We start from the raw sequence: 13,157 nt of genomic DNA, 5'->3' as shown, positions 1-13,157 counted from the left end.
GGCAACTGTGCACACACACAACAGTCACTACGATTAAAAATATTAGTAACATTCTGCACTAATTTCAGGTATAAGTTCTGGTCCCAAGCTTGTGTGCCAGTTATCATATCAGTCCAAATTATGACCGATGCAATTCATACATAAGGGTCCTGAAGGTTTGATCCGCCATATCTTCTCTGGCTCTGGTGCTTTCTTAATTCTTGAATAATGTATCCAAGCAGGTTGTTCCGTTATCTTCACTGCTGTAGAGGTGGTCAGTAATATCTGGTACGATCCCCTCCACTTCTGTAGAGGATCTCCTGAAAAATTCTTAACATAAACCCAGTCTCCAGATCTGAAAGGGTGAATTGGATAATCCAAACATCTTGCTCTTGTCCCTACTATTCTATCTCCTCCAATTGTTTTCCCAGATTGATCAGAAACTGTCAGAGATAGCCTTCTCCAACTTCCTGAAGACTTTCTCCTTTAAACTGGGACTGATATGGTCTTCCATAAAAAATCTCAAATGGACTGACCTCTTCTTTCGTCCGAGGTTTAGTTCGAATTCTTAATAGAGTCAGTGGTAACGCCTGGTACCAACAGAAATTTGTTTCCTGACATATTTTACTAATCTGTTGTTTAATCAGATGAGGCCTATATGGAACATGTAGTTGCCAATCAATTTCTAATTTTTTGCTAATTTCTTGTTACAATTTTGCACTAAAGTGTGAACCCTGGTCGGAAAAAAATGCCACCAAAACAAGGTATTATTTCATTTAATAATGTTTTAATCATCTGTCTTGCATTATTTATCCTACAAGGGAATGCTTCTGGCCAGCCTGAAAAAGTATCTGTTAACACCAACAAATATCGATAACCCCCTCTTCTTGGTAATTCAGAAAAATCTGTTTGCCACTGCTGTCCTGGAAAACTTCCTCTCCCAATTTTCCCAATTTGATTTCTATTTTCACTTTTAGGATTATTCTTAAGACATAACTGACATTGTTTTGTCACTAATTGAACTGTGGTGTATAGATTCCTTCCTACAATTTGTTTGTCTAAATATTTATACAAAGAGTTGCTACCCCAATGAGTTTTATTATGTTCTTCCTGAACTAACTTCCAGAGTTGGTTATAGGGGATTACAATTCGCCCATCAGGTATTTGAGCCCAATCCTCTTTATTTTCCTGTCCCTTTAGATCCTCAATCAATTTTCTATCCTCTTTTGAATACCTAGGTTTAGATTTTTTTAAATTGTTAGTTTGCTGTCAGGAATTAAAGACATGATTTGAGATTGTTCAGGTGCTCGTTTGGCTTCAAAATCAGCCAAATTATTTCCAATTTCCTGATCAGAGTCACCTTGTTGATGTCCTTTACAGTACATAATAGCTACTTCTTCAGGTAGCTGAACAGCTTCCAGTAATCATAGAATTTCTGTAGCATGTTTAATCTGTTTCCCTTGTTTGTTCAAAAGTCCTCATTCTTTCCAGATAGCACCATGTGCATGTACCACAACAAATGCATATTTAGAATCAGTAAAAATATTTATCCTTTTATCTTTAGCCAATTCTAGGGCTCTTATTAATGCTATTATTTCTGCCTTCTGAGCAGAGGTGTTTGCAGGTAAAGGTTTAGCTTCTATTACCTGTGAAGTGATGGTAATGGCATATCCTGCCTTTCGTTTACCATTTTTCCTGAAGCTACTACCATCAGTAAACCAAGAATCAGCATCTTCCAGAGGTTTTTCTTTCAAATCTGGTCGGCTCGAATATACAGTCTCCATGGTGGTCAAGCAGTTGCGTGTTAGTGGTTCTGTCGATTGTTCCTGCAGAAAGGGTGCTGGATTCACACCATTAGTGACCACAATTCTATATCATCCTGTTCTGCAGCGGTGGCCTGTTTTTTTAAAAAACGTGAAGGAGATAACCAGTGGGCTCCTTTCTGTTCCAGGACTGCTGATACCACATGGGACACTAGCACAGTAATCTTTTGCCCCAAGGTGAATTTGTGAGCCTCTTCAATATTCATGACGACTGCTGCCACAGCCCTTAGGCATCTGGGCCATCCTTTGCTCGCTTCATCCAGCTGTTTTGAAAAATATGCCACTGCCCTTCTGTATGGTCCTAGTTTCTGAGCAAGGACCCCCAAGGCTATTCCTTGTTTTTCATAGGAATATAGCCAAAACGGTTTAGTCACATCCGGAAGTCCCAGAGCTGGAGCTCTCATTAACTCTATCTTTAAATTTCTAAAAGCCTCCTCTGCTTTATCAGTCCAGTCCAAAGAGGGAGGGTTTCCCTTCAACAGTTTGCATAGTGGTCTTACCAGAACACCATAATCATGGATCCAAAGTCTGCACCATCCTGTCATTCCCAGGAATCTTCGGAGCTCCTTGACAGTCGACGGTTGTAGCAAATGGCTTCTTTTCTGACAGTTCCAAGTTCTCTCTGTCCTCCTGTTATTTCATATCCTAGGTAGAAAACTCGGGTTTGGATTAGTTGGGCCTTTTATCTGGATACCTGATAACCATTCAGTCTCAGAAATTCAATAATCCCACCATTCACTGGACACATTCTTCCTTTGTTTCTGTAGCATTTAATAGGTCATCCACATATTGTAACAGAGTCCCTGTCTGAGCAGGTGGCTTTCATAATTCTAATTCTCTTGCTAACTGATTTCCAAAAATCGCTGGACTGTTTTTAAACCCCTGTGGTAATACTGTACAAGTTAATTGAGTTTTTCTTCCTGCGTCAGGATTTTCTCATTCGAAAGCAAATAATTTTGGCTTTCTTTGGCCAATGGTAAGCAAAAGAAAGTGTCCTTTAAATCCAGGACGGCAAACCATTTCTGATTATTATACAATTTAGTCAATAAATCATACGAATTAGCTACTACTGGACAAATATCCTCTGCAATTTTGTTGATTACCCTGAGATCGTAAACCAATCTGCAACTTTTCCCATCATATTTCTTTACTGTCCAGATACAAGTATTATATTCCAATTCACATTCAATTAATAATCTATATTTTAAAATTTATCAGTTTTTTTTTCATTCCCTTTGATCTTCTAATTTTAAGGGATATTGATTTATTCTAATTGGGCAGGCCCCCCTTTTTATTTCCACTTTAACAGGTAAAGCATTTTTTTGCCTTACCTGGAACTTCAGATGCCCATACTCCCACATATACCTAATGAAGGATTTCTTCTACTTCAGGGAGGTCCTTCTTTTTGCTTTTCTGTTGCATTAAAGATAAACTCAAAACTGCAATTAATATACTGTTTTTAAGTCTAAATTCCATTTTGCTTTCTTTAAATGTTGCTTCTCACCCTAATAAAGATTTTAGAGGATTTGGCATGCATAAAAATTTATGCATTCCTATCTGTTTTCCCAATTTGTACTTTAAAGGTTTCAGATAGAATGTCTTGTCTTTTTTTTTTTTTTTCTGCTTTTTCTTGGTGGCCAGTAGCACCCACATCTGTAACAAATTCTCTTTCCTCTCTGATTTAACACCAAATAAGTTGCTCCTGTATCCACTAAAATTCCTCTTTATTTCCTCTAGTCTGTAGTTTTAATTTAATCAGTGGATCTGCTAGGGTAGATTCCCCAGGTCCCTCTCAGTCTAGTTCCAATTCAGCCACCGGAGCCACCCCATGGCACTGCACACCCCCCACCCCCCCCCCCCACCAAGGGCAGTCTCACTTCCAATGTCCAAACTCCCCATAGCACGCACACCGATCCGTTTCCACAGAAGAGCCCACTCCCCCAACCTCTGCCCGTTATCACTCCTCCATGCTCAAACACAGGAGCTGCCCGAGCTCCCCCCCTTTCCCCCTTGGTTTTCCCCTTTTTTTTTTTTTTTCCCACAGCTGCTTACCCTGCTCTGCAGGGGCTGCAGATGCCTGCCTCAGCAACAGCACTTCTGGTTTAACCCCTTCGTAACTCTGAATGTGAATGTGCCACTTGTTGCCAGTGACAGCAATCTCTTCCTCCTTATCAGTATCAGATAGGACAGATGCAGAGTGTGATCCTCTCGGAGGTACCTGTGATACATGATTTTCCAACCTATCTTCCTGATTACTGTTTTTTAACTTTAAACATCTTTCCCCAGTATCACTGGCTGAACATCTCCCGCTTAACTTTGAGTTTTAGCCTGTCCTTTTCCAAAGCCAAAATTAAGGAATCTGGCAGCGCTATATTAATTTTGCATTCAGTCTGTCACTCCATGTGATTTCTTAAAGTGAAAAACATATCTGCATACATTACTTCATACCATTTTCCTTACCCCCTCAAAACAACATTAATTGTAACAATGTATTATAGTTCAGAGTTCCATTTTTAGGCCATTTTTCCTGATCTTCCAAAGTATACAAAAGCCACCATTGGTTACAATATTTTACCAATGTTTTCTTATTTACCGAGCCCCCAGGAGACCCTCCAAGTTCTTTCCAGTGTGCCAAAACACACCCAACGGACTCTTTTTCAAAGTCTCTTCACTCTGCTGATTTTTCATTATCAATCTCACATTCACACACACACACACACACGCACACACACACACAAACGGGATCCCACAGACACACTCCACACAGTTACAACACTTGAGACAGAGACTAAAATTCAACCAAACAAACAACAGTTAATAACACAGTTATCCTGTCACGAGTACCAAAATCACAAGACCAAAATCATTACTGTAACAAGCCACAAAATAAGACTAATACCAGTAGAATCAAAAGCAATACATCCTAACACCTATGGCTCAGACACAACACAGGACAACAAGACACCCCCTGTGTCTTGCAGGACCCAAACCACAAGAAGCCCCTTGCTTCTTGTGGGTGTATACCAAATGGACGCTAGCAGCCGGGTATACACCTTTACCTACGAGATTTTCTATCTTCATTTATGGAAGGCTTCCAAACCATGCGTACACTTACCAGCGCTTTACCAAACCAACTTACCAAACCGCTTTACCAAACCAATTTACCAAACCAATTTACCAAACTAAGATGCCCCCTGCACCTTACAAACCATATAAAAGAAAATTTACCAAACCAATTTACCAAACCAATTTACCAAACCGAGATGCCCCCTGCACCTTACAAACTATATGAAAGAAAAGAATACCTTTTATGAGATGGTCCTTGTCTGCTCCTGCAGCTATCCGAATGAGTCGAGGGGTCCCTCTGGGAAAAATTCCCGAGGGCCCTAGGGAGCCCTGTCCTCAGCAGGTCCTGCAGCCGAGCAGAGAGGGTCCCATCTGGGTTGCCAAATTGATATGGAGAAAACTCCAGAAACAAAATTGCCAACAAAGTTTTCAAGCTGACAAGCAGGTATTCTTTATTGCAGCGCCGGGAGACAGCTCTCCCCATTGCCACACAAGCCATCCTTTTATAGCCACTAGGCATACATACATATTCATGAGGCTACGTATGGATTACATAATTTTCCAGAAAGTTCCCCGCATGCATACAGAATTGTGGTGGTGGTCCCTGAGGGTTGTTTACTTCTTCCAACAATCTTCATCACTTCTGGCAGACTTTGAAGCATGCGCAGTAGATGCTCATACCAGTTTAATTGGTTCGTTAGCACCAGAGACATAATAATCCTCCTGTCCTCCTACTTATCAGTTAGTTTAACTGTAGCCCATCCTAGACACCTGCGGTTCCTAGATACTCCCTATCCTGTGTCCTGTTCTTCTAGACTGTTTTTCTTAAACTATGTCACAACTATAACGATTTATCTTGTGAGAATTCTCAGTATGTTCTCTAGCTGTACTCTATTTTTTTCTCTATGTATCATACACCTCAGTAATTTTCCATTGCTACTGTTACAAAGCCATCAAACTTAACATTACTTAAATCTAATTCTAAAGGTTTCTATATTCCATTTTGTGATTTTGTGCCCCCTTGTTTCAGATGTGACCTTGCAAACTGCAGTCTGATTGGTTGCAGCCTTGTGGATATTGTCCAAGATCTGTCCTGTAGCTAACCCAACTCAGCAGAAGAGAGAATTCATATATATATATGTACATATGATATATGAATAATGCATAAATGCATATATGCTTATGTTTTCATATATGTATATACATTCTAATACAGCCATCGATAAACATGTAAGTGTACTTGGCCTTGCTTTTTAAGCAAGTCTACATCAGAAGCCTAACTGTAAATGATAATTATGAAGATCCATGCCTTGTTCCTTTGAAATGAGTGTGTGAATTTTATATCATAATTTAACACACACACACACACACACACACACAAAAAAAAAGCTGGTTTCTTCTTTTCTAGCTTTTTCTGTGCATGTTAATCAAATACAAGGTAAAATGTAGTCCAGAGCTATTTTTTTTTGAGAAAATAACTTTTCTAGGAGCTAATAAATACGTATCTTAAAGATGAAATGAAAAAATGCTTTGTGAATACTTGCTTCATGAAAGATGTATCATAACATATCCAAAGACTAATGAAAAAAGAAATGGCTTCCTAGGAATGTATTCACACTTGGTATTACCAATTCTGTGTTAAGAAATGCTTTAATATGTTGCCAAAGCAGTTTTCCAACATCTAAGTGGATGAGTGATCAAAAAGGCAAAGGAAAATGAAAAAGAAAGAAAAATCTTTCATGTCAAGAAAAATGGCCTGATAAAAATGTTTCCAAAAGTTGAAAATGGTGAAGAGAAATGCATTGTCTCAGCAAATAGCATTTTGTAATCAGAGTTTTGGCAATTTTTGCAATCATCATGACAACCCCTGTGGGCTAATGACTTCCATGGTGTCAAGATGTAACTTTGTTTTCCTAGATTTCAACTGCATCAGCTGCATTGGAAACAAGCGTATCAACAAAAAAGGCTTGATTTCATGTTGTCATTTCTCTTAAATTTTAACTGTTTCAAACATTATTGAGACAAGTACCACAGCAATTTGGCCTGCAGTTCATGAGCAATTAACAAGAAATGAGATTCATACATAGACAAACATGGTGCTCCTGCCATTCATTGCGTACTTCTGTTACCATAAACTTTTAATTATAAAAAAAAATTATTCTAATGTAACTCGCAGAGCCAATATTCTGATGGTCTTCATTTTGTTATGCAAACACATAAAGACAGTAAAATTCTACAAATACATTACTGAAGCACTGTAAGTTCAGTTGGAAAAGTGTATTTAATGAATGCTTTCATCATATACTCTCTGATATAACTTACAGATTTCTGTTGAGTATTATCTTCCTAGAAGTATATTTAGAACTGGTTTAGAGAAAGCCCTAGAGATATCACAGCTGGAACAATGGAGGACTTCATAATCACATTAGAGAAGTGTTGTTTAGCAAGATTATGAGTAATATTACTGTAGAAGCTAATACATACTGTCAACATATAAAATGAATTACAGTGTGTTAAGTAAAAAAATAGAAAATTTAGCTATCAAAAATTTAGAAATTTCGGGTTTTTTTATGCCATTTACGGTCTCTTCCAAAGATTTGAAAAAAAAAAGCTTCCAATAAACAGCAGGGAATTCTTGTTTGCTCATTGGCAAATAAATTATTTATAGACTGAAACAGTAGGATGAGTATGATCATACATAAATAAGTATTCTGAAGCTTCAGAGGAAAAAGACAGGAAGAGTTACAAAGAATGTGTAGACTTGTTAAGATTCTGTCTTGTTTAGATTTGGTTGTTTCATTTTTACAGGGAAAGATGTCTCAACAGTGCTATACCATAGAACACAAAAATATTAACATTGTCTTATATAGTTAAAATGTTAACAGGAAAATAAAATGCTTGAAAAAAAAAATCAGGTTTGCATTCAGCAGAATTCTTTTAATTATAAAGCACACTATTTTATCTGAAAGTTCTGGCTTCTGACTGAAGCTGTGTGTCTTCTGAAATCTGTTATTTAAATTGATGCCTAATAAAAACCCTCCAAAAAACAGGAGTCATGATGGGAATTTCTTGGACAATGGCAACAAGCAAAAAAAAAATCTACAAAAGTATTTCCTTCCCTTTCAATAATTCTTTCTTCTATTGAATGAATTAGTATAGTAATGGATCTTATCTGAAAGGAGTAATAAACCCAAGGTAATAGAGTTAAGACAGTCTATATCTGAATATTTCTGTATCTTTCAGGCACAACTGAGTAACTGAAATAGATGTCATTACTATTTAAGCAATATCTACACAATATGTGCACTATTTTTAGGAGAATTTATTAATATATGATTTTATTTTTTCTTTGGGAGCATTTGTTATACTCTTAAATATGTGAGTATAGGTAATAACTCTGACCGCTAGTGTGCTTATGACAGATGACAACATACATTCAAATTATGCTGTCTGTGCTAAAATAGCCCAAAAAATGGAGATTTGCATTAGACTAGTCTTTCATGTGCTTTTCTCAGATTCAAAACTATGTGGAAATTATATAGCTTAGTATTAATCAAGCGTGTCTCTCTTTCTCAATTGAACATGAAATGCATTTTTCCTAGGTTTTTTTTCCTTTTTTATTTTTTATTTTTATAAAAGGCACTAGACCCAGCATAAAAAGTTTCATCTAAAGTGTCTTTTCTGTGATTGTCAGTCACCACTGCACTCATCAGTTCAGGTTGATAAATGTCTTTTATATGATTTGCTTGGTGTTCTTCCTATCATGCCACTACAGAATCAAACTGCATTTATTATTCTTTAAATACTGTAAGCTGAAGCTGTATCTGAGTATCTTTAAAACAAAATTTATTGCTTGTTCAGCTAACAGCGGATAAATGTCCCTTTCTATAGTTTCCTTTTTTGTACCAAACCTGTAAATCATTGTGCAATTTATGCTAACCAGTATATGCATAGCCATTTTATAGGTCTGAGGTGAAAGGACTGTTTCCATTAGTAACCTTTTCCTTTAATATTTTCAATTTGCAGTGTTCAGCATAGAACTCTGTGCAGTGACACTGTGGTCATGGGCATGATGGGGACGAGAATGCCATGCTAGATTGGACTAGACTCACTTTCCGTTTTTAAAAAAACTGTGGCAAATAGAAGGAAACAAAGGGAGTAGGTGTTTTGCGGTAATACTGTCAGAGAAGTAAAGTATAAATTTTTATTCTAGAACACTAGTTATCTGGTTTTGAACGGGCAAAAAATGCTATTAGTTTCTCTAAGTCTCTTTTTTTTGGAACTTCACACTGATGCTGTAGAAGAACGAGAATGACCCAGTAATGCTTTTCAAGTAGAAAAAGGGAAAAGGGATATGAATTAACAAAAGGGTCTCCCATAAGTTGTCCAAATTCAAGCTCCCTAATAAAGTCATTTTTTTCCACTATAAGGGTGTTGACAAGGTATGGTTTAATGGAGGGATTTTGCAATGATTAATTAAATGCAGTGATTTGAATGTAGTGATTTGACAGCCTGTCAAAATAGTCAAAGCTATAAAATTAAGAACTAGACAGATCAGGATAGTAATCTATAATTACTTGACACTTCTTTTTTTCAATAACTGGCCTATTTTCTCCCGGTGCCTTACTTCTTCATGTGTGCAGTAATGACTTGTAATTACAGATTTTTTTTTGAAAGTCATAAGAGGAACTGCTTCTTCAGTTTTTACTGCAGACATTGCCACCTTCTTAATTTTTTACTGAAGAAGTTTAACCATAATCTTCTAGATTGAACAAATTCTTAATTAATGTGGAAAGGTGCGTCATATTTTTCACATGTGCTTTTTAGTAGAGACATCATATACAAACACAAGATGGGCTTTTCTTCTTTGGTGGAATGTTGATGAAACGAAGGTGGATATCCTGTGGTTGTATGACTGGAAATGTACCAAATGATGTGGGTTGATGCCTGAATTACAGAGATTCTAGAGGAATCCAGATATACCTCATATACCAGTTACTGGTTTTGTGGACATGATATTGAATATATTTATGAATTGCAACCCAGGGGCAAAGAAAAAAAATATATTGCTTTTCATGCCTGCAGCTGCTCAGTGTTGTATTGTACTGTATTCAGAATAAGCTCAAGGAGCAACTTTTCTGACACAGAGCAAATACTATATATATTATTTCTGTTTGATGATTATGATGATTATTACTTTTGCATTTGTTTTGTTGTACATTATTCATTATGTTTTATGAACATTAAGCTGAGTACAAGGACAATGCCATCTTTTTTGTGTGTTTTTTATGAGTTATTAACATACACGAATCATTAGCCCAGATGTAGTTGAAGCCAGAAGCTGTGACAGCTGAGAAAGGGCTGTATATTTCTAGTGAGATGAATACTGTCCTTAGTTAAAAAATAAGCTACTAACAGCTATTTAGGATACTCATCTTTTTCATTAATAATGTAAGCCATGACCTAAATAGTTGACTGAGAAAAAAATTCGCTTCCAGGACAGTTTTATTGTAAATTTATTATACCATGTTTGCTGGGTTGGGTTACTGTTGGGCTACTGTTGGGTTACATTGGGCCACTGTTACAATCCTGAATATTAATTAAGGTTCCCTGAATAGTATTTTGCTTTAGTTCTGCAGAAAAAATAAAAAGGGTCAAACTTTAGATTTATTTTTTTTTTTACCCTGCCAAGGTGAAATTCAGTCCTAACCCTTGACAATCTTTGTCAAATTGAAGAATTCCAGTCAATATGAAATAAAAAGAAGTGTGAATGAAAGGCTACATTCATAAAACTAATGGCAAAGAAGGAATTTTCCTCCCCCTTGCAGAATGTAGCTCTGGGTGTAATTCACCAATGCTGAAAGAGGAAGTTCTCATTCTTTTCCTCAAGAGGTGTGAATTCGATCATTTAACCCAAATTAGTGCCCTAGCTACCAGTAGGTAAGTATCCCAAGGTCTCTTTGATGCTGCTTTATCTCATGTCTAATAAATAAAGCTAGGAAATTCTGTGAATCAGTGAACCTCAGCATTAAGGTGGAGTATTATTCTCTACCAGTGGCTCTAGGACAATTCTATTCAAATTAAAGCAGTTTAACAAAAAGGAATATGAAGGTACCAAATCAAAATTTTACCTCTTGTATTATTGTTTAGGAAACTTACATATCAGTTGAGAAACTTCTGCTGAATTCACTTTTTATTTAATTTGAGAATAGGGATTACAATGCAAATTCTCAGGTTATATTACACTTGAATTCTTAGAGTTTTTTTCTGTTGCTTCATGTATAGCTTTTTATTTTTAAGATCTCAGGAGTTCTTGTTTCACTTTGCGTCCTGAGGCATATTGTGAAGTTGAATTGTTAGGTAGGTTAAGAAGGTTAATCTTCTTAAAATGAAAAACTAAAAAAAAAAAAAAAAAAAAAAAAGTTATCATTTTAAGATCTTCATATGCTTCAAGACCTAGGCCAGTAGCAATCACTTTCTCAGATGGTGTAATGCAATGTGATTCCAAATACATTATTGAACCTAAACCCCTTTATCCCAGTAGAGAACCAAGGCTTGTATCAATAACCAAGCGCAACTACAAAAGGGCAAGTTTCAAAATACCATAATTCTCTGAACACTTGCTCACACATGAAATAGAACAATAACTTAAAATTCTGTTTTGTTTACTATTCACTTCATCTGTTTGAGATAACATCTTTATAACTTCGTCTTCTCTTTTTTTTAACAGCACCTTCAGACTTAAAGGAATATCTATACCTGGAGGCACATCAGATAACTTCTTGCATATCAGATTCATCATAGTGACTTCTGCAGGCCAGATCTGAGAAGTAACCAGGAACCTGACCCTCTGAGGAGAATGGAAAAGCCCTTCAAGTCAGAGCACAACTGATCATGAATGTAATCTGCATTGAATCAGCTTTCTCAGATCTAACAGCTACAAGCTGAGTCCTGGCAAAAGCCACAGCCTTAAATTCCATTTAGTGGGAAAGAAGAATATAGAGGACTAAATGTCTTGCCCCATTGCAGAAACTGCTGTCTCCGAGCCTGACACTTGAGTCCTGTGCTGACCAACCAGAGTAACAAACAATGAGTTTTTCATAGGTCCAGCCAGCATCCACAAATATTTCAGTATGTAGCCAAAAGGAGTGATGAAGCACTTAATTAATAGCAGAAAATTAATTCATTTACTATAACAGAGGAATGTCTGTCTATAGGGAAAGAAACCCTTGTACATATGCAAAGCCATACAGGAACAGAGCATCGGTGATGTTAAATTGCCTAAAAGGACACTGTCTCCTGTCCTCCACCCAGCTTTGAAGTTCAGCTGTTAGAGATTGCATCTCAATGCACTTCTAGTATTTGCACTGTCACTTCCATTCAGGGTAATGATGTGTGTCACCGTTTGCACAGATGGCCCCAGGAGATTTTTGACCACAGCAAGCTATATTTTGTTGGGGCTCCAAAAGGAAAGTTAGAACTGAAGAAGAATATTTGCGCTCTCTTTCACTATGGGGATCTCTTCACAGAAAGGACTGTGGTCTTTTCTTTGGTTTAAATAAATACATACATATACATACATATATATATATATATGTATATATATGAAAAAGCATCAACATGATAAGGTGTATTTAAAACGGGGATATAATCTTTTTTATTAGCATCCATTTTTTATCGTATTAGCAACCAAGAAATTTAGTCTATGGAATTATACATCCAAAATGTTCCTATTGAACATTGACATTATAGTCCCAGTTACTGTTAAAGAAGTCATTTGTAATATGTATTTGACATAAATTTTTTCTAGCCATTTGTCTATGCTTCATGGAGATAGCTATCAGACAAGCAGCATTTTCAGTTTATTTTTCTAAATAAATTTCTTGTTTGTATTATTTGCAGTCACTCATTTTGGCTGGTTTTCGTTATCTCCAAAAATGATTTAAAGACAGAACCAAAACGCAGGAATTGTTCATATTAAGCTGTAATGATTTGCTGACCAAAAGCTTTAATATAAATACTGTAATTTTTAAAATGATGAAGTATATTTATACAGGCAAATATGTATGGAATACAAAAGGAGGTATTTTAACTCTTAATTTCAGAACATAGTTTATTTTAATATCGACATGAAGAAGTCTAAATATATAATGGGATAGATTTTTTAGTATCAGTGAGTTTTAGCAAGTGAAGATTTGGGTGCTGAAGAGTGAAAAGAATGTAATCTAATAATGGTGGTTTCCCAAATTATGCAGAGACCCTTTGTCAGTTGTCTCTTTTTATTCAAAA

At 36.4% G+C, this 13,157-nt stretch overlaps 1 protein-coding gene across 2 annotated transcripts in view; it reads left to right on the top strand.

Annotated features, from left to right (window-relative positions):
- Window positions 1–12,069, top strand: part of PRR16 (proline rich 16) — a 160,267-nt gene extending 148,198 nt beyond the window's left edge. For both annotated transcript variants that reach the window (XM_057433302.1, XM_057433303.1), the window contains exon 3: window positions 11,599–12,069. The gene's annotated coding sequence lies outside the window, so the exon portion shown is untranslated. The remainder of the gene's footprint in view (window positions 1–11,598) is intronic.
- The last annotated feature ends 1,088 nt before the right edge of the window (window positions 12,070–13,157 follow it).

The sequence above is a fragment of the Pezoporus wallicus genome, unplaced genomic scaffold (genome assembly GCF_028554395.1).
Source record: "Pezoporus wallicus isolate ANWC-B61680 ecotype Strahan unplaced genomic scaffold, APGP_CSIRO_Pwel_v1 contig_4055, whole genome shotgun sequence".
Lineage (NCBI taxonomy): Eukaryota > Metazoa > Chordata > Aves > Psittaciformes > Psittacidae > Pezoporus > Pezoporus wallicus.
The sequence above is the reverse complement of the archived record's forward strand: the minus strand, read 5'-3'. Positions and strand labels throughout refer to the sequence as shown.